Raw genomic sequence first — 21,995 nt, 5'->3', positions numbered from 1 at the left:
GACTTTCCCAAGAAATGCTGAAGCTACCTCTAATAGAGAAATTCATTCTAACTTTAGCCTAGCGGATGCTGACCTTTTAAACACATCAGTCTAATGGATAGACATCTACTATTCTTCTTGCCTGTCTTTATATTTCATCTATTTTTTCTCTCATTATTCTAGGATTCATTAGAAAACCCAAACCTCAAATGTCTACACACAGAGAGAACAGGTGGGTGTGTGTTGTTTTGGAAAAGTTACCATTTACAGAATAACATTTGGCCCCTAAATAAACTGCTATATATTTTTGCATTCTCTTCCTAGGTGTACTGGAAGCCAGCTGAAACACACATTCATTTCTACTTCTGAAGCAACAAAAGGTTTCTTGAGGAGAATAAGTGAAGACAGGTCTGAAAAATTACATATGGTCCCTTTCTCTCCACACAGATGGGTGTAGGTCCCTAGAGAGCTCTGTGGACTCCTCTGGAACTTAGTTCTGCATGCTGATTAGCCAGCTCTAGGAGGGTTCTCAGTGAAGGATCAAAACTGTAGGCTAAGAAAGACTAGTTTTGTGCAGTTTCAGCATATAAGACTCACACTATACTCTTTGAGGAATGTGGTCTCCATAATGGCATGTATGTGTGTGCATGAAGAGAAAACATCTATTACCACTGATTTGATGTATGCCACAGGCTAACTACCATTATGTAACACAAATCTGCAAGAAAATCTTTTACTGGTCAAGTGAACTTGGCCTGGCAGAGAGTGATAAATATGAACTGAGAGATTATATGATAGAAAGCAGATTTACAGGAAACTGCAGTTCTAGTGTTTAGATGTTCAATCACTTTTAGCATCTATAAAGAGCTATGAATGTAGCCAGAGATGATGGATAGAGTCATCTCTGAAAAAAAGCAAACAATTATAAACCCCCCATCCTTGTAGTGGTGAAAGTGTCTTAACTGTAACACATCAGTCACAAAGATATTTGTTTCCGGTTAATATAAACTAAATATGCATAAAAGCGGTTCAGTGATACTACAGATTTAAAAGTTAACACAAACTATGGAATATCATACTTATTTCCCTAGTTCCCATCAGAGTTCCTTTCTCAATCATTTCTCTCTAAGTCCTTTGAAAGACACAGCCTCCCAGGTCCTTAGACCCAGAACTAGGGCACATTATGAACACTTGATCCACATGAGGAACTTTAACAGGCATGCCTTCAGTCCATACCAGTCACTGATTAGAGATGGTTCTTCTGCAGCGATACAAGCTGTTCATGAGAAAGTTGGATAAGCTGAATCAGTCACACAGCTTGGTTGTTGGCAGCAAAGACCAAATCCCAGGTCTACCTGTTTCATCATAAAATTGATGTTTTTATCTACTACATTATGCAACTGTTTCAAGGAAAATAATTTAAAGCTAGACAAGAGCTTCCACATTTAAAAGGAAATTGCTAGAGTTGTAAGACAATTTATTTATTTATTTAAAAAAAAATTATTTTATTTTATTTTTAAACTTTACAATATTGTATTAGTTTTGTCAAATATCGAAATGAATTCGCCACAGGTATACATGTGTTCCCCATCCTGAACCCTCCTCCCTCCTCCCTCCCCATACCATCCCTCTGGGTCGTCCCAGTGCACCAGCCCCAAGCATCCAGTATCGTGCATCGAACCTGGACTGGCAACTCGTTTCATACATGATATTATACATGTTTCAATGTCATTTGCCCAGATCTTCCCACCCTCTCCCTCTTAATCAAATGGCCTACCACTAGAGATATCCCTTGTGCCACATCCTTAAGTAACGATCACCCAGTCTCTGCCTGAATGATCCCAGTGACAGGTGGTCATTACTCCACTGTTGGTCAGTTTTTGTTTTTTGCTGTTGTTTTGATGGGACATACCATGTCCATTCATTAGAAAACCATCTTTTCCAAAACAACAAAGCCTCCAAATTTTACTATTGGTATTTCCAAATTTGACCTATAGTTCAGTTCAGTTCAGTTCAGTGGCTCAGTCATGTCCGACTCCTTGCGACCCCATGGAATGCAGCATGCCAGGCCTCCCTGTCCATCATCAACTCCTGGAGTTTACTCAAACTGATTTCCATTGAGTTGGTGATGCCATGCAACCATCTCATCCTCTGTTGTCCCCTTCTTCTCCCTTCTTAAATCTTTTCCAGCATCAGGGTCTTTTCCAGTCAGTTCTTCACATCAGGTGGCCAAAGTATTGGAGTTTCAGCTTCATCATCAGTCCTTCCAATGAATATTCAGGACTGATTTCCTTTACGACAGACTGGCTGGACCTCCTTGCAGTCCAAGGGACTCTCAAGAGTCTTCTCCAACACCACTGTTTAAAAGCATCAATTTTTTGGTGTTCAGCTTTCTTTATGGTCCAACTCTCACATCCATATATGACTATTGGAAAAACCATAGCTTTGACTAGATGGACCTTTGTTAGAAAAGTGATGTCTCTGTTTTTTAATATGCTGTCTAGGTTGGTCATAACTTTCAGTGCAAGGAGCAAGCGTCCTTTAATTTCATGGCTGCAGTCACCATCTGCAGTGATTTTGGAGCCCCCCAAAATAAAGTCTATCACTGTTTACACTGTTTCCCCATCTATTTCCCATGAAGTGATGGGACCAGACTCCATGATCTTAGTTTTCTGAATGTTTAGGCCAGTGAACATTAAAGTGAGCTTTAGGCCAACTTTTGCACTCTCGTCTTTCACGTTCATCAAGAGGTTCTTTAGTTCTTCTTCACTTTCTGCCATAAGGGAGGTGTCATCTGCATATCTGAGGTTATTGATATTTCTCCCAGCAATCTTGATTCCAGCTTGTGCTTCATCCAGTCCAGCATTTCTCATGATGTACTCTGCATATAAGTTAAATAAGCAGGGTGACAATATATAGCCTTTATGTACTCCTTTTCCTATTTGGAACCAGTCTGTTGTCCCATGTCCAGTTCTAACTGTTGCTTCCTGACCTGCATATAGATTTCTCAAGAGGCAGATCAGGTGGTCTGGTATTCCCATCTCTTTAAGAATTTTCCAGAGTTTATTGTGGTCCCTACAGTCAAAGGCTTTGACATAGTCAATAAAGCAGAAGTAGACAATAACAGTCATTGTGCCAACATATAATTTGGATATTACAAAAGCAATTTTATAGTTGATTTAGGAATACAGAGAAATAAGAATAGCTTAGGACCATGGCAGACTTTTTTAAAATGGCTGAAGAATTTCTTCAACCATATTTTAAACAGCAATATCTTTGTCTCTGTGACAAAAATTCCCAAAAAATAAAACACATTCTGATTATATCTAATAGTAGAATGTACTTAGAGACAGCTTTAATTATTAGAAAGCTCATTCTCCTATTGACCTGAAATCTTCCTCCCAAAAGCCCTTCATATTCGACCGTATTTCTAACCTCTGAAGAAACAACAGACACGTTTACTTTCTCTTCAACTAAGTGATGACATTACTTCTTGGAACAGAAATAGAGAAGGAAGGGATAAAAACTACTCCAAGATTTTTAAAAGTGCTATAAGCTAACTTCAAAGACAAACTGTTCATTAATTTTTTAAATATCCATAGGCTCCTATGTAATTAGTCTCCCTTAGCTTTGGGTTGGCCAAAAAGTTTGTTTGAGCGTTTTCCATAAAATGCTACCAAAAAACCTGAACAAACTTTTGGCTAACCCGATAGTTAAAATAGATGAAGTACATTAAGCCTCTTTCATGCTTGTAAAGTGAGTTAAAACTTACTTATCTCACAGGTTTTAAGTGAATAGTGTGTAAAATGGGGATAATTAAAAAACACAGATTTTTTTTTTTTACTAGTGAAAAATCTAGAAGTTCTTCAGTTACAGAAATAAAGCAAAACAAATCAATAAATCAATATTTTACATCGAGGGACAGCTATTCTTTGGTCTTCTCAATGATATAACTTCATTACATGGTGTACCCTGTGGTGAATTTAAAGAGCAAATATTAAGTATCAGAAGCTTTATGTGCAACATTGATCCCAGACAGGTTGGTTTTTATATATAAAAAGTATTCACTCTCAAATAGAATCTTAAATGTGCTGTTTTTGCAGTGAGACATCTCTTTGATTATAAATATTATAAAGCATTTAATATAAGCAAGAATTGGAATGCAGATAACCAATAGCAACATTTTCATTTTAGATGATTTTTTACTCAACAAATATATTTCAATCAATAATAAAGTACTATTTGTTTTGTATTTTACAGCATCACTCATACACAGTTTAAGTGCTAACTAAAATTTCACATAATATTTTTAAAAGATATCAAGTGGAAAAGAGTAGGAAAGTATGCATGGAGCAAGGATTCTACAAATCCTGTGCAAAATTTTTTCACCAACTATTCCCAACATCTATTACGGAATCAATATATGTTAGCTATACTGATTAGATTATGTGTATCAAGTAAATAAACTAATAAATTAAAGTATATTATTCATGCATTCCTTGGATGCAAAAGAGTAACTTAATTAAAGCCTTTAACAATTGGAGATATTTTTATTAGTGCTTTAAAATCTCAACTAATTTAATTAAAAGGAGAGATTCAGAGTAATTATTTTCTCTCTCCATTTAGACTATTAAAACTACTTCAAAACCATTTTCTTCTTTTTAGCTTGAAAAACAGAATAAATTATAATAACTATAACAAGAAAAGTTCTTCAGCTCTTTGTGCCAGGCACTATTTTAATTGATTTGCATTAATTAACTCATTTAGTTGCCACAACAGCCCTTCCAGGGAGGTATTATTATTATCTTCAATTGTAGATGAGAAAACCAAGGCATATGAAGTTAAATCACTTTTTCCAGGGTCACAACTAGGAAGTGGATTCTAATTCAGGAAGTCGATCCGCAGGTTTACTTAGGTCACAAAACAATATCTCCTGTCATCTAGGATAGTACCTAGCTCATGGTAGATTCTAAATCATTATTTTTCAACTGCTCAGTCATGCCTGGAAAGAATAGTTCACCAGATACTATAGCAATGTGTGATGAAATGTAACCAAACCTTTTCCCATGGGTTTCAGGATGAGAACCCTTCAGTGAAGCAACTTGGAATTCAAAGAGGAGCCTTGCAGTTCATACCCGGACAGGAGAGAGACACAGCAGGGGGAACCATACCCCTGGAGCAGGGACACGGGCCACTGGTAAAATGTAACTTCTCTGCCTGTTAGTTTCCTAATTTATAAGTTGAGGAAAATGCTGACCAAGGTGGTGGTGGTGGTGATGTCCATGCCACTGGACTGATGTGAAGAAGACATGTCTGGTACAAAAGTACACACTCTATGGATCCTGCGTACAGTAAGTCTGCTGTGAACGTGCATCTGGTTCCAGCAAGGAACCAGAACCTGTGCCATCAACGTCAGGCATGCATGAAGTTGCAGCTTGCCCTCCATCTCCTATTACTGATGATCCTTCAGCTCTACCATTTCCCACCTCCTCTCCCTCCTCTAGTCAGTAACTCTTCTTGCCTGTTCCCTGGATGCCAGACCCTGGATGCCCGCTGCTGTACTTTACTATTGTACTTTTCAAGCGACTGTAAAGTTAAAAATGTTTTCTTTATTTTTGGTGTTTGATTTTTTATTTATTATTTGTGTGAAATTACAAACCTATTAGAGTACAGTACTATATAGCTAATTGTGTTAGTTGCATACCTAAGTTCATTGGACTTAAGGAACATGCTCTCAGAACAGAACTCGTTTGTATGTATATAGAGGACTTACTATATTATTATCATTACTATATCCCAGCTTTTTTAGCTGACTCTCTTCTGAGTACACAACTGCTCAAGGCTAGGAAATTTTTTCATCCATCCAAAAAAGAGGTTACTTGGGCTGATTTGCCTGTCTTGTAAGAGACTGAATCCAATACTGTAAAAGGGGAATCTGTGTAAGTCTGTTCATATTCATTAGCTGTTGTCAAGGCTTGCTAATTTCAGATTGTTCTGAGACACTAGGGAGAGAGAGGCGGATCACAGAATGCAAATTTTCATATGCTAGATGCCCTTGAAAGTCAGTAATTCTGTTTCTGTGAAAGTGTTAGTCGCTCAGTCATGTACGACTCTGAGACCCCAGTGACTGTAGCCCGCCAGGCTCCTCTGTCCATGGAATTCCCCAGGCAAGAATATTGGAGTGGGTCACTATTCCCTTCTCCAGGGGAATCTCCCAACCCAGGGAGTGAACCCAGGTCTCCTGAACTGCAGGCAGATTCTTTACAGTCTGAGCCACCAGGGAAGCCCTTCTGTTGCCTGTATCCTCTACCAAACCCCAAACTCCACTTCCAGAAACAGGGACTGAGAGAGGCTGTCTCCTGCATCTTTCTGGGTTTTGAGTAGGGAGTGAACAATTGCCCTCCTCTGCCCTCCACTGTCAGGGACAATTGGTGAGCAAGTCCTTCAGATCCTTGCAGTTTTGAAAGCCAGTCACAGCTGCCTCATTCTTTCATTTCAGCCCTCATAAGAATGCACACAGCAAACAGATTCTGGGCATAAGCTGTCCACAGGAAACTAGTCTTTCTCCAAAAGATACCTCCTTCCACATTGTATAATTTCTGGATCAAATTAACATTGACTCTCATGATTGCCAAATACAAAACAGACAACACACTGATCCCAGAGTAACACCTCCTTCCCTTGACTCACCCACACCTGCCCTAACCCTGGCTCTGAGATTCCAAAAATACATGGAACAATTCATTTTCTAACTATATTCCCTATAAAATCAGAAATACATCTTTAGCATGATACTCTTTTCATCTCAATCACTGCCATGTGAGTGACAGAACGCAAACAGATTGATGGGACATGCTGCAAAATTAATATCTAAAAGAGAAATAATATGCAGTTGCTTTTACCCACCCCCCACAAGTCCCTTTAGGATCTACAAATGAAAAGCCATAATGCATTTACAATGCATGTAGTTATCAAATGAAAACATAGAGACACTAAGACTTTTTGGCAAAGGCTGACAGGGTAATGCACAACACTGGTTTAGCCTCATCGCTTGACTTCACAGACACACTTGCTACTCCGAATCAATGTTCTCTATGGTGCTGACCTCCCAAAACTGGCCCACAAGCACTGGTTCACTCTAGGAACGGAGGCAGTGAGGTGCATCACTGCAGATAACTTAGGCATGAATTGTGCTTTTGTTATTTGCTACCCGTCTGGGTTGAAATTAACTATTTAATTTTTCTAATCTTCAGGAGTATCATCTATAAAGCATACACACTACAAAATTTCTCCTAGAACTCTAGAAGAGAATGTCATTGTAATCTACTTAGCACAAAATTTAGCACTTGGTATGAGCTCACAAAATGGTGATCATTAACGTAACCACTAAACAGCAGATACAACTTAGGATTTTAACTATAACTAGCTACTAAGTAGGGCAATATGTGCATGCTAAGTTGCTTCAGTCATGTCCTACTCTTTGTAACCCTATGGGACCTTAGCCCACCAGACTCCTCTGCCATGGGATTCTCCAGGCAAGAATACTGTGCCCTCCTCCAGGTGATTTTCCCAGCCCAGGGATCAAACCCGAGTCTCTTACGTCTCTTGCATTGGCACCCAAGGATGCTGCCTGCTTGCTATCTTGCTTCTCCTTCTCGCTCACCATGCTTGTCACTACCTCATCTTCTTCATTCCTATGTATGATTTCCAAACACAATCAGAAATATATAGGGATAAACTGAGAGGGCATTGGAGGCAGAGATGTAGGATAGCATGAAAACAATCATATGTAAATATTAGACAACATATTTTAAACTCTTTTTTCCTATAAGTGATGTGCTATGGTATTTTCTATCCTGTAGTCTGTCCTACCCTATCCTATCCTAGCTTATCCTGTTCTGCCCTGTCTTATCCTATCATATCCATTTCATTCCAGTCAGGATGGCTAATATTACAAAGAAATGGAGAAAGGGAACCCCTCATACTTTGTTGGTGGGAATGTAAATTTGGTAAAGCCACTGTAGAAAACAGTGTGGAAGCTTCTCAAAAAATTAAAAATAGAACTATCACATGACCCAGCATTTGTATGATTGCATATATATCTGAAAAAACTGAAAACATTAATTTGAAAAAATATATGCCTCCACCCTGGCAATGTTCATAGCAGCATTATTTACATTTGCCAAGATACAGAAGCAGCTTAAGGGTCCATCAACAGATGAATGGATAAATAAGATGTCACACACACTCTCTCTCACACTCACACACACACACACACACACACACATGCACACAGTGGAATACTTCTCAGCTATTAAAGAGAATGAAATTTTGCCATTTGCACTAACATATGGATTTGGAGGGCATTATGCTAAGTTGCCTGGAGAATCCCAGGGACAGGGGAGCCTAGTGGGCTGCTGTCCATGGGGTCGCACAGAGCTGGACACGACTAAAGCAACTTAGCAGCAGCAGCATGCTAAGTGAATGAGATAAAGAAAAATTCTGTATGATATCACTTACTTGTGGAGTCTAAAAATACAGAAAACTAGTGAATATAAGAAAAAAGAAGCAGACTCACAGAGAACAAATGAGTGGTTACCAGTGGGGAGACAGGGTGGGAAGGAATATAGGAGTGAGGAGCGGAAGGCACAAACCACTGGATCTAAGAAAGACTTACGGATGTATTGTGCAACATGGGGGGATAGATATTCTGTAATGATTGTAAATGGAAAGCAATATTTAAATATTCTACCACTTTTTTAATTTAAAAAAATAAAAAATGCTGGAGCCATCACTAAACTGATTTCATAATCCTATAATGAATCATGAGCCATGATTAAGGCACTGTTCTAGATCCCCTGTATCTATTCTATTTAGAGCAGTCAAGGTCACAGCTTGCTACTGCTAAGTCACTTCAGTCGTGTCTGACTCTGTGCAACCCCATAGACGGCAGCCCACCAGGCTCCCACGTCCCTGGGATTCTCTAGGCAAGAACACTGGAGTGGGTTGCCATTTCCTTCTCCAATGCATGAAAGTGAAAAGTAAAAGTGAAGTCGCTCAGTCATGTCCGACTCTTGGCGACCCCATGGACTGCAGCCTACCAGGCTCCTCCATCCATGGGATTTGCCAGGTAAGAGTACTGGAGTGGGGTGCATTGCCTTCTCCGGGTCACAGCTTAGGGCCTTGATTTTTCAAACCAGAAAAAGCTATCTGCTTCAGCAAAGCTCTTTTGCTCCTTTCCTAGACTGTGAAACTAGATGGTTATTTAACCATTTTATAATTTTTTTTCCTTTCTGTTGCACACATTATTTCATGCATTTTTTAACAGTAACTTTATGAGTTCAGTAAAACAGACTTTTATAGACTTCTTGTAAAGATGAAGAAACTGAATTTTAGGTTGAGTGATTTCTGAAGGTCACATATCTCGTGATTGGCTCTGCTTTAGAATCCAGACTCACGTTCATCTCTTCTCTATTTGCTTCTCCAAGAGCAATAGAGTACCACTTAAATCTCAATTTCCTAAGTAAATACTATGTGCTAAAAATACAGATTTCTGGTTCCCCTTCATACAGAAGCAGAATCTCTAGAGCTGGGCATGCGAATATGTAATTTCAAAATGGTCCAGAACTGGTATAGATCGAACTAAGTGTATATTCTCACTAGAGAGAGAGAGAGAGAGAGAGAGAGAGAGACAGAGAGACAGAGAACTTATTGGGGCTTCAGTAAGGATTTTGTTGTTTTGTTTCAAAAGGATGTGAGGGAACACAGCTCCAATACTTTCGACACATGATACCAAGAGTTGACTCACTGGAATAGACCCTGATGGGAAAGACTGAGAGCAAGAGGAGAAGAGGGCGACAGATAAGATGGTTGGATAGCATCATTGACTCAATGGACATGAGTTTGAGCAAACTCAGAGAGATAGTGAAGTACAGGGAAGCCTGGCATGCTGCAGTTCATGAGGCTGCAGAGAGTCAGACACAAGTTAGAGACTGACAACAAGAAGTCAAATACAACCAAACATGTACAAATTATGAATAAACCAAGTACGAAGGCTGACTAACAAGAACCAGAACACAAAAACCAAGCCTGTCAGAAAAGTCACTTGGCTTTGAATTGGACTTGAATTCTTCTAGCAGCTAAGATAAATTAAAAGTGCTTTAAAAATATTATATATATATATATATATATACACACACACATATATATATGCATATATATATTTTTTATTCTGACAGTATTATTTTGGTTCTAATTCTTCCAGCATCTGGGCAAAAGAAAAGATGTCTGCTACATTTCATGTTCTAAGTCAGAACTGAAGGAAGTACTTAAACATATGGGTGCTGAGGAAGTCTACAAGTTTGGACACTACTCCTAGCATTAACAAAATTATAATATCAGTACCAACTGAGTATCTATGCACAATAAGCATGATAAATAGATTTTTATATTTCATATTCATAAAATTGTTAGGATGCATTTTCAACTTTATGGATAAGGAAACTAAAGTTTAGAGATTTTCATCAATTTATCCAAAGACATACAAAGTAAGTGAAAAAACTGGGACTCAAGCCCAGCTACTTCATCTCTAGAGCTTATATTCTGCTGACTCTCAGAAAAACGGTAAGTGAAATAACCAGGACACACATGCATCAGTCCTTTGAGAAGGAGAGTGAAAGCAAAGATGAGAAAATAGAGAAGAGGAACAGTGTGTGAGAACATCAGAAAATCAGGCTGAATCAGCCATTATTTACCAGGAGGGGGCAGTGCATAGCCCCCGTGTGTGTGCACTCGTGTGTGCATGCATGCTAAGTCACTTCAGTCGTGTTCCACTCTGTGCGATCACATGGACTGTACATGGGATTCTCCAGGTAAGAATACCAGGGTGGGTTGCCATGCGCTCCTCCAAGGGATCTTCTGGACCCAGGGATCGAACTTGAGTCTCTTATGTCTCCTGCATTGCAGGCAGATTCTTTACCAAAGCGTCTGCCTGCAATGTGGGAGACCTGGGTTCGATCCCTGGGTGGGGAAGATCCCCTGGAGAGGACAATGGCAACCCACTCCAGTATTCTTGCCTGGAGAATCCCATGGACGGAGGAGTTTGGTGGGCTACAGTCCACGGGTCGCAAAGAGTCGGACACGACTGAGCGACTTCACTTTCTTTCACTTTCTTTACCACTAGTGCCAGCTAAGAACCTGTGCTGGGGTACAATTTGATTTGACCCAATACAGGACATGTAGACATGTCTTCCAAGTCCTGGATTATCTCTGGCTCCCAATGACAAGTGTTTAGGTAATACCCATACTAACAGAGGCCTGAGTTTCTTGAGAAATATGAAAAAACTCAGTTTAATAAGTTCTAAAATGTAGAACATACAGATTTATTTTTATTTGTCCTTTCATTGGGTCACATATTAATCACCCCCATTCAATTCACTAGTATTAGCTAGTTAGATGAGACTACGTGGGTATGTTCACTTGAAAAAATTCTTTATTTCAGACAAACTGTATTTAAAAAAAACATTCTACTAGTGTCTTCGTGATTAATTTCTGAAACTTCTGTTCTATATTCATTAGATATCTTTAGGCTGACAATGATTTTTGTGTAGAGATATTTTGTTATATGATAAATAACATACGACTGAAATATTGTATGCAATTATATACATGCCATACTATATATCTACATCCATACCTATATTTTGAAGGCTTAAGGAGTTTTGCACCCTTTGTAAACTCAGCTTCCTTTCCTATAAAGAATTGGACTCCTGGATTTGGCTCCCATGTCTAAGACCTGAAAATACGTCCAAAATTGTATGATGTGTTGTCTGAGTTTCTTGGGTATAAACTGAAAAACTCTTCTACGTGTATTAATGCTTTATATATAAGATCAGTTTTTCCTACAATAACCTTTTATACTATATACCCTGCTGTGTTGTTACATTTGTATTATACCCATTAGACAAACGTACACGAAGATATATTCTTTGCAAAGTCCTTAGCACAATGCTCAGTACTTACTAAGTGCTAAGAAATGCTTCTCTCCTTTCTTCCTTTCTAAACCCAAACCCTTCTCCATTGTATGACCTGTGTCTGTATCTTTGCTTTGTTCTTCTTCCAAGCCCATATTCACACTATGTTTCCAGCACTGCCTTTATCCCCAAACAGGAGATTGCTTTGAAATTGCTTTTTTGTTAAAGAAAGCTCAGAAGAGGAAATATGTGTTGTAATTATGTTTGTTAGGTACAAATACGTGTTTTCTCTGTTTGCTCTTGGTCATGTGAGGAGAAATATTACCACTTTACTTCTCATCTGTTTTAAAATAGTAGTTATTCTAAGCTTCCTGAGAGACTGAAATATACTGTGAACTATAGAATGCAGTCCCCCTAGACTCCCTCTGACTCACTGAGATGCTTTGCATGATTAGATATTATAGTCTATTCTATGAGAGCAAAGGATGTACCATCCATGACTGAGTAGAAATATTTTTTCATTCTTTTGTGCAAGAGTTTGGTTGTTTTCAGATGCTGTCTCTCTGCTCTGAGAACCATCTACTGCTGTTTGCTTTATTTTTGCTCTATATTGCTTTCAAACTGGGATACTAGGTAAGATGAACACCACAGTCAAAATGGCACCATGCTGCTGAAGCTGACATCAAGCACTTTTGGTGATCCACGGGAAACAGCAGCACTTTATTTTGTGTTTAATGTCTAAGACGGGGAATCGGCTGAGGCACCTGCCATTTTATACAACTCTCTAATCTTCCTCTTTATTAGCTGTCTGGCAACATCATTACACTGACTGCATGGTTTAAATCTTGTTCACTCTTGTAATATAAAAAGACAAGGGAATGTCTCTGAAGAGACGAACTTAGTCTCTTCTACTGTAGACAGTTTTTTTTTTTTCCAATGTAATTTTCCTTGAAACAAAAATGCTTTTATATTTTCACAGGAAAAGAGACCATCTCTTTGCCTTCTGAGTAAGTATTTTGCATTACAATTGTCCAGATGTTCAAGATGCCTACTGAAGCTTTCTCTGTTTAACAGCTAATTCTCTAGATCAGTTGTTTAAAAAGGCACATATTATAGTATATATCCTCATTCATTTACTTATTTATTTCATTCATTCAAATAACATCTATGGAGTTCTTGCTATGAATCACACACTAGGCTAGGTACTGTGAATACCAAAAAGAAAAAGGATACTTTTACTTGAGCAAACAAATAGGGAAGATAAACTTACAAAAAGATAAACTGTAACACAACATGTTAAGTGTTACAATGTGAGTATGAGCCTAATGTCCTAGGAACACACAAGGATTCCTGATCAAGCTTGAATAGGAAAGTAGGAGATTTCACAGAGGAGGAAGAGTTATTTGAGTTCCATTTAGCCAGTGTGTGTCTGTGAGAAGATAAGGTGGAAGGGCATTCTTAATAGCTTAGTGTGTCTGGAACAAAGTAGCTTGGTAGGAGAACAGGACAGAAGACTGGAATGCCACTTGGATCACAATGTGAAAAATTAATTGGAATTAATCAATTGGAATTAACTGCCTAGGGAAGGGATGGCCAATGTAAATATGGCTAAAAGGTAAGAACTGGATCTGAGCTACAGAGGTGGTCCGTATCTTCAAGCAGTGCATAATAAGTCGCTTCAGTCATGTCCGACTCTCTGTGACCCCATGGAACTGTAGTGCACCAGGCTCCTCGTCCATGGGATTCTCCAGGTGAGAATACTGGAGTGAGCTGCGATTTCCTCTGCTAGAGGATCTTCCCAACTCAGGGACTGAACCTTTGTCTCTTATATCTCCTGTACTGGCAGGCAGGTTCTTCATCACTAGCACTACTTGGGAAGCTCCATCTTGAAACAGGCTTCATAGCAGAACAAGAAGGGCCATTACTAGATGGCAAATCTGCAACATCCTATGACACAAGATCCTGGAGCCATACTGCTGTCTAAAAGGGTCTCTGGCTGGCCTGAGTGAGGGAAGAAGCAGCAGCAGCATGGGAAGAGGAGGGCAACTGAAGGAAATTGGGAGAAAGTTAAGCCAGGGAGGGCCAGAAAAAGACGAGGCCACAGAAAGCAAAGAGTGGTTTGGGGTAGGGTGGGAGTTTAACCTTCTCTTTCAGTATTAAAGAATCAGAACAAGAGCTAAGAGCAAAGTCCCCAACAGTCAAGAGCCCAGTTTTTCCCTCCTCCTCAGCCTATGGAAAGTGTACCTAATTTGAGACTAACCCAGGAGCCTTAGAGGGCTTCCCAGGCAGTGCTAGTGGTAAAGAACCCACCTGCCAAAGCAGGAGACTTAAGAGATGCAGATTCGATCCCTGGATCAGGAAGATCCCCTGAAGAAAGACAGGGAAACCCACATGAGTATTCTTGCCTGGAGAATCCCATCGACAGGGGAGCCTGGTGGGTTGCAGTCCGTAGGGTCACAAAGAGTGGAACATGGCTGAAGCGACTTAGCACGCACGCAGAAGCCTTAGAGCAGAGAGAGGAGAGAAAAGAAGGGTGTGTCCAGGTGGAGGAATTAAACAAATCAGTTTCTGCTTGTATGTGTGATGAGGATGGATTTCATAGCAAAGAGCGCTGGGTCTGTCCTTTCCCAAGAGAGCTGCACTGCTTTCAAATGAGATGTTAGAAGTCTGCCCTTGAGGTTTATGGGAGTCTTCAAACTTTTTCAGTGTTAAATCTAGGGTTACATTTGGCTGAGATGGTTGCAATTCTGTTTTTGTTTTTTTTTTTTTTTTTACCTTTTTCTTAATGCTGAAAGCAATCAAAGCCTATTGCTTTCTCTTAAATCTCTGCAACCACTGTACTAAAAGAGCTGTACCCCACCTCCCTGCTGGTCTCTCCATTTGCAGAGTGGACACAGGACATAGCATCATCAGGGCCATGGAGGAAAGAATGGAGAACATTAACTGGTTGACCCCCTAGTGTTAACATTTCCTCTATATTTCACCCCTGTTGGAAAGACTAACATGGAGGAATTCACAAGTTACCCATGCTTTGGGTACAATATGTTTTATAGTAATGTTCCTCCTTATATTGAGCTTGATATGTTTCCGTGATCCTTCTGGCTCCTTACTTTATCACTTGGTACCATAGGCTTAATCAGATCTCTCTTCCACCTGCTGCTACTGCTAAGTCACTTTAGTTGTGTCCGACTCTGTGAGCTTTCTGTCACATATTAAGCTGGGATCATTCACCTGACTTGGCTTCTTTATGATGAAGATCAACATGAAAATCAATAAATAAGCAAACAAGCCAGGAAAAAATAAGAAGAAAAGAGAAATTAATCCCAAGGTAAGAGCAAGATTTAATGCTAGAGTAAATTACACAATTAGTTGTATCAAAAATACATTTAAATTTAGCAGTGCTATAATGATACAATAGTATTACACTAATAATACCTCACCAATGGATTCAATTAGAAGTGAATCCATTTCTCTGCCCACTACACATGCTTCCTCTACTGCTACTAACAGTGCAATTCTGAGTCCATCACCATACTCCTTACTGTACATGCATATAAGTATACATGCACTTATATGTATATAAATGTATACTAATATACAGAATATAAATGGCTGAGACAAGATTTACTAACATGTGACTACCCTTAGTATTTCCAGAGTCTGTCTTGATTTTAATTTCTCTCACTGAAAAATCTGGATAATGTGCCAAGATAAAATCAGACTGATGGGAGAGACAGAAGGAAGGTTTAGGCAGAGAATCCAGGTTGAACAACATAATCAAATGTTGGAAGAGGAGAGAGAGATATACACAACAAAATTGTGAGAACTGGGGCATAAGAGGGGTTTAATATTTTGATTTGTGAAAACATTCAAAATATTGCCTGTTGTAAATAAAGGAGAGATGGGAAAAGGAGTTGTTAATTTGATCATCTTAAATGATCTATGAAAGAGTCAAGTGAATATCAGAATTCTCTTTAATTAATAATCATTATCTAATCTGTGCTTTTTGAATAACACTCTATTTAAAAGCAAGGAAAAAAAATATTTTTTATAGCCGTCTAGATTTGTGGTACTCAAATCTAAACACAATGTTCCTGTTGTGAAAGAATCCTAGTACTAAAAAGTCCTGACATGGAAATAAGACCTACATCCTATTTTCACATACACAGAAGGACAAAAATTAGATTTAGACTCTGTAATAAAAAGGAAATTTGTGTTTTTTTTTATTTGCAATCTTTCTTCTATATTAGAAAAATATGGAGACTTTTCATTCTAATAACATTCAGTCCCTGTACTCTTCTTTGGAGAAGGAAATGGCAACACACTCCAGTATTTTTGCCTGGGAAATCCCATGGACAGAGGAGTCTGGTGGGTTACAGTCTATGGGGTTGCAAAGAGTGAGACACGACTGAGCGACTGAACATGGATGGACCCTTCTTGCTATCTGCTCAAAGATACATTCACATTTTCCAAAGGCCTTCTCTATCTTTACCATTCGCTCTAATGATTCAGCTTGTAAGTCACTAAGCCCAAGTAATTCAGCTCAATGGACTGGATTAAACATTTCTTTTTGACTACCTTCCCTACACTCTTGTCCTAAAATATACATTTATGCCAGTAGAAACTATTTCAATGAGTTAATTTTTTGATATGTTCATTCTTTCTCTAATCCCATAGTAAAGTTGAAAACAAAGCAACCCCCAGACAACCCCAGAGCAAAACAAAAGCCTAATCGTATGTGTTTGCTTTTTGGTCACCTTCAGGGGGAGGGTCTTCTATAAGTAATGTAAATAGAACTCACCGAGTTGGAAGAAGTAAGGGTTCAGTGCTCTTGACAAGGCTTAGATCAAAATAAGCTGTACAATATTTACTGATTTAGAACTTTCTAAATACGGTAAAAATGCACAGAAATTGTAGCGATGAGCTCTACCCTTACGGAACTCTTGATATAGTCAGGGAAGTAAGATCCTTTGAGAAGGGCTTAACAACAGAAGATGAATGACAATTTCAGGCCCCAGGATGCTATAGAATGCAGTATTTCAGAAATAGTTTCCATTCCAAACAAGACCTTCCTGTCTTGGTGAAGGACTGCTTGGTGGTCGAGGTTCAGGAGTGAGTAAGGCAATGTGATTGTGGTCCTTATTTGGACACTAGTGTACTAGTACACATGTACTAGTACTATCATGACTTAGGATAGTTAACTTCTGTGCACCTGAATTTCATTATTTGAGGGGAAAAAAGGCTAAAATGAACCCTAGTTTAAAGTACTTTTTAGATACACAAGTCTGTAATGGATTCCCTTTCATGAGAAGGGCATGAGCAGACCTACTGCTCAGGGGATCAGGGGATCACAGGGGATCACACAAGTCATCAGAAACGCCTGTGTATATAAGGGACAGAGTGCTCAGGGGTAATGTCGGGATAGACTAGATGTCACAGGCAGGTTCAATCAAAATGTCAGTATTTCCCAGAGGTGGGTCTGGGACCATCATGATTTTTTTCTTTCAATTCCTCCTTGACCATTGTCGTTTTCACAGGATTAGAGATAATTGTTTTATCATGTACTGTGGAGTCAGTCGGAGAAGGCAATGGCACCCCACTCCAGTACTCCTGCAGAAAATCCCATGGATGGAGGAGCCTGGAAGGCTGCAGTCCATGGGGTTGCTGAGGGTCGGACATGACTGAGCGACTTCACTTTCATGTTTCACTTTCATGCATTGGAGAAGGAAATGGCAACCCATTTCAGTGTTCTTGCCTGGAGAATCCCAGGGACGGGGGAGCCTGGTGGGCTGCCGTCTATGGGGTCACACAGAGTCGGACACGACTGAAGAGACGCAGCAGCAGCAGCAGTGGAGTCAGTGTGAAGACCATAACTGGTGTCACCCAGTGATGTTTCAGATGCTGATGGATGAGACTACTTAAGACTACAGAGCTGTGCTATAGAGCTTTACCCATGTGTGTTTATAAATTAGCTTTTGAGTCTTGCTAACTCAGAGGTCAGATGAAGACATTTCAGTACTCTCCTGCTTTACTTGGATTATGAAATACCTGGCAGTTTCTATGACACTGAATTAGAGGTGCCATTTTTTCCTGTTGGATCAAAGGAGGCTCTTTCTCTATAAAAGGTCAAAGTTTAACATGTATACATACTTGCCAGAACATGTGTCAAGATGAATCCAAAGATTTATGTGGGGAGCTGACAAATCTCCCCTTCTTATGCCATCAGTCTGGTGGACCCTGGGGTGTCTGTTGCCTCACCAAGAGAGGCTGACCAGAGTAGGATCTGTTCACTCCAACTTCTTGCATTTGGGCTTACCCTGAGCCCCGGCACCAAGAGGCTCCTGTTGGATGGCCTTTGCATGTTGGTGACACGGTCTGGGGTCAGTGACCAGTCTCCACTGAGGGAGGGATGGCTTTCCTCTAATATGCCTGGATGCCAGCTACATAAAACACTCTGTAGGTCTCACCAAGAGAGAGGGGCTCTAGTTGCATTCTTTTATATGGTTCTTCCACTTTGCCATTTTTATTGCCATGGAATAATAACTTCCAATCTTTCCTGCAGGTTTCCTCTCTTCCACCATCTTCATCAGCCTCCCGTCCATCTATCAGGCCTCACATCACCATGAATGAAGGGGCTCTCTGCACACAAAGGCACAGACAATGCTAGTTTCTGTCTGAGTGAGATTTGGAAGTTGGCACCAAATCTCTCCTTCCAATGACTTCCTTCTTGCTATCACTCATTCTGTTCTCCACTCCTACCCCACCCCCAGCAATCACTCAGATTGCTTACTTTTCTCACCTTGGTGATGTTTATAAAAATCTTATATTTAGGAAAAAAAAGTAGATACTGTTTGCTACCAGAAGATGTCCTAACTTGATAGACAGTCCCAGGTTATCTATAATTTCACAGGCAACCAAATGTGACCATAAGGTGAATACATACATCTCTGATGGGGAAAATGAAAGATCACGTCCATAGAGAAGTTTATTTCAGAGAAGTGAAGATGCTGCCTGCTTTGTAATAATGCTTTGTAATAACAGTAATCATAGAAAAGTAATAATAATGGCAACAATCATTTACTGTATTCTTACAATATGTCAAAGTGATTTGTAAACACACAGTCTCATTTATTCTCTAACAACCTTATGAAGAATGTAGTCTCATTTCTTTCATTTTACAACTGAAGAAAGCAGGGACAAGAGATGTTAATAAGCTGGCTCAATATGCAAAAAATATATGAGTAAATAACATTCAAACTCAGGCACGCTGATTTGAGAGACCAACTTCTCAACCACTACTCAGCACTTCCCAGTAAGTATTATAATTACATAGATTGATGGCTGAGATAATTTAGACTTCTTTAGATTAAATGAGTTAAATTAGATTGGCAGATAGTCACTAGAGTCCCTTCCAATTATGAAAGTTATGTTTGTGAAAACCTCTGGCAGCAGAATTTTCTGTTGAGGACCTCAAGACTTTAGTTTTTTTTTTTTTTCTTTTAATGCTTTACAGGAAATCAATTTTAGTAAGGAAAATTAGAAAGCCTCTTTTAAGTAAATATAATAATGTTCATGATAATAAAACAATAGGAACATTCCCTCAAAATTAAAACAATATTTAGCGCATAAGTTTATAAATTTCTATTCACTAACCACTGCTGATTTAGCAGAAAAAAATAAGCAGAAAACTTTCAGTCTCTGTTTCCCAAGAAGTTTGGTTCAATCTACCACTGTCATTCTTACAAAGGAGCCATTTCATGTGTATTTTGAATGCCTTGCTTGTTTTCAAATACAATGTAATAATACATTTGTTCCTGAAAGTCTTAAGATTGCTTAAATTGTATAGGGAAAGAAGGCCTATAGCCAGACTTTTGAGAAAAGATAACTGATATTACAGATTACAATAAATAGATTACTACTAAACTATGTTATAAGAAAGAAGAAGAAAGTCACTCAGTAATGTCCGACTCTTTGCAACCCCATGGACTGTAGCCTAGCAGGCTCTTCCATCCATGGGATTTTCCAGGCAAGAGTATTGGAGTGGGGTGCTCCCGCATTGTAGGCAGACGCTTTACCATCTGAGCCACCAGGGAAGTCCACCTAAACTATGTTATAGTAATCTACAAATAGCAATGCATCTCACATAATAGTAAAAAGCATCATACAGTTTATTAGTATGAAGAGAGGAGTTATTTGCTCATTGTCACACTAATGGTTTCTCTCCACCATAATGGTTTTCTCTCAATTACTTGGGACATATCTGAGTGCATAACTGAGCAATGTGCTGGAAACACTGCTCGTGTATCAGATATAGCAAGCTAAATTGAAGATCTGTGATAATAGATGAAGGTTTATTGTCAGAGATATCAAGGAACATTGGAAAAATGTGTGGGATTGGGAATATGGTGAAGGTCAGTTTCCAGTGGTCATGCATGGATGTGAGAGTTGGACTGTGAAGAAAGCTGAGCACCGAAGAATTGATGCTTTTGAACTGTGGTGTTGGAGAAGACTCTTGAGAGTCCCTTGGACTGCAAGGAGATCCAACCAGTCCATTCTGAAGGAGATCAGCCCTGGGATTTCTTTGGAAGGAATGATGCTAAAGCTGAAACTCCAGTACTTTGGCCACCTCATACGAAGAGTTGACTCACTGGAAAAGACTCTGATGCTGGGAGGGACTGGGGGCAGGAGGAGAAGGGGACGACAGAGGATGAGATGGCTGAATGGCATCACTGACTCGATGGACGTTGAGTCTGAGTGAACTCCGGGAGTTGGTAATGGACAGGAAGGCCTGGCGTGCTGCGATTCATGGGGTCGAAAAGAGTTGGACACGACTGAGCGACTGAACTGAACTGAGCCAAACACGGTATGAATAGAGGAAAATCAGACCACAGGGCCTTGTACGCCGTATGTATGTAATAAGTATTCACTGAAAAAAAATATGAATGGTGGATGGATGGCATGATGCATGAATAGAGTAGAAAACCATTGAATATTTCAAATTTCACAATGTTGCCAAGGATTTTATCAGATTATATTCAATTGCTACATTGTACTTTGTAACAATTTATGTTGTACTTCTCCATCCAGGAGTGAAAAAAATAAAAGCATAATGGCTTCTAATCACTAGCTGTGAAAAACTAACGACACTCTACTTCTTTCATACTCTGTTTCATATTAATAAGAGGTGTTAAAACATCATGAAAAGTACCAACCTTGAAAGCTGCATTCTGTTTTTCTCATATCACCTGCAAAAAATAAAAAAGACAGGGGGTAAAAAAAGGAAATTTAAGTGAAACCAATTAAGGCAACAGAAGTAAAAAGAGCATTTGTTAAAAAAAAACTTTTAGCATTTTTCCCTTGACAAAGGAGACACATTTAACTGTGAAGAGAGAAACCCTCTGATGAAACTTTTTCTCCCCTAAATCTATTTTTTAAAATATTTTGTGCCTTTCGTATTTTGTTAGTTTGCTTTTTAAAATTTCTTAGGGGCATAGCAATCATGAATGACAATGAGGAAAGATACAGGGAGGATGTTTACTAAAAATGATTAGATATAAGGAAAAATTACATAGGCAGGACTTAATCAACCTATGGAATCCTGCATCATGAGAAGACTGTTTGATAAATTCAGACAAAAGTGCTTTAAGAGGCTATTACAACTTATTCTCGGGTCCTGTGTTTCTACCCTTGAATGCTAATTAGAACACAGGCTCGCGCTACCCGTCTCTTCTCACTCCCCCGATAATCTGTTCTCCCTTATGGACCAAGTGGTCATTGTGTTGTTTATAATAACTGTTATACATTCCTTATGGAAATTGCAATTGTGACACTGAATATTCAAACTGCAAGCCACTTTTCTCAGGGAAATTGTAATTATGATAATGCACTATTTACCCAACTGATGTTCTGTAGTCATTGTTCTCTTTGAGGAATGGGGAGGTGAGGGAAAAACGCTGAAATAAAACATCCTTTTGGGATCTCAGATATGTATTCTGGGAAACCATAATAATAATAGCATTTGTTATGTGGTAGACATGACACAAT

General features: G+C 39.2%; 1 protein-coding gene across 11 annotated transcripts in view; it reads right to left on the bottom strand.

Moving 5' to 3' along the window:
- The window catches only part of LINGO2 (leucine rich repeat and Ig domain containing 2), a 1,446,432-nt gene that overhangs the window by 448,759 nt on the left and 975,678 nt on the right, over positions 1 to 21,995 (bottom strand). For 8 of the 11 annotated variants that reach the window (XR_015169452.1, XR_015169451.1, XM_086414891.1 and 5 more), the window contains one exon: positions 21,164 to 21,196. The gene's annotated coding sequence lies outside the window, so the exon portion shown is untranslated. Of the gene's footprint in view, positions 1 to 579; positions 1,335 to 17,751; positions 18,591 to 21,163; positions 21,197 to 21,995 lie in introns of those variants that run through there. The other 3 variants (XR_015169454.1, XR_015169453.1, XR_015169456.1) reach the window with 3 other exon arrangements.

The sequence above is a fragment of the Bos grunniens genome, chromosome 8 (assembly GCF_055505025.1).
Source record: "Bos grunniens cultivar Pamir isolate PY7600 chromosome 8, Bosgru_T2T1.0, whole genome shotgun sequence".
In the NCBI taxonomy this organism is placed as follows: domain Eukaryota; kingdom Metazoa; phylum Chordata; class Mammalia; order Artiodactyla; family Bovidae; genus Bos; species Bos grunniens.
The sequence above is the reverse complement of the archived record's forward strand: the minus strand, read 5'-3'. Positions and strand labels throughout refer to the sequence as shown.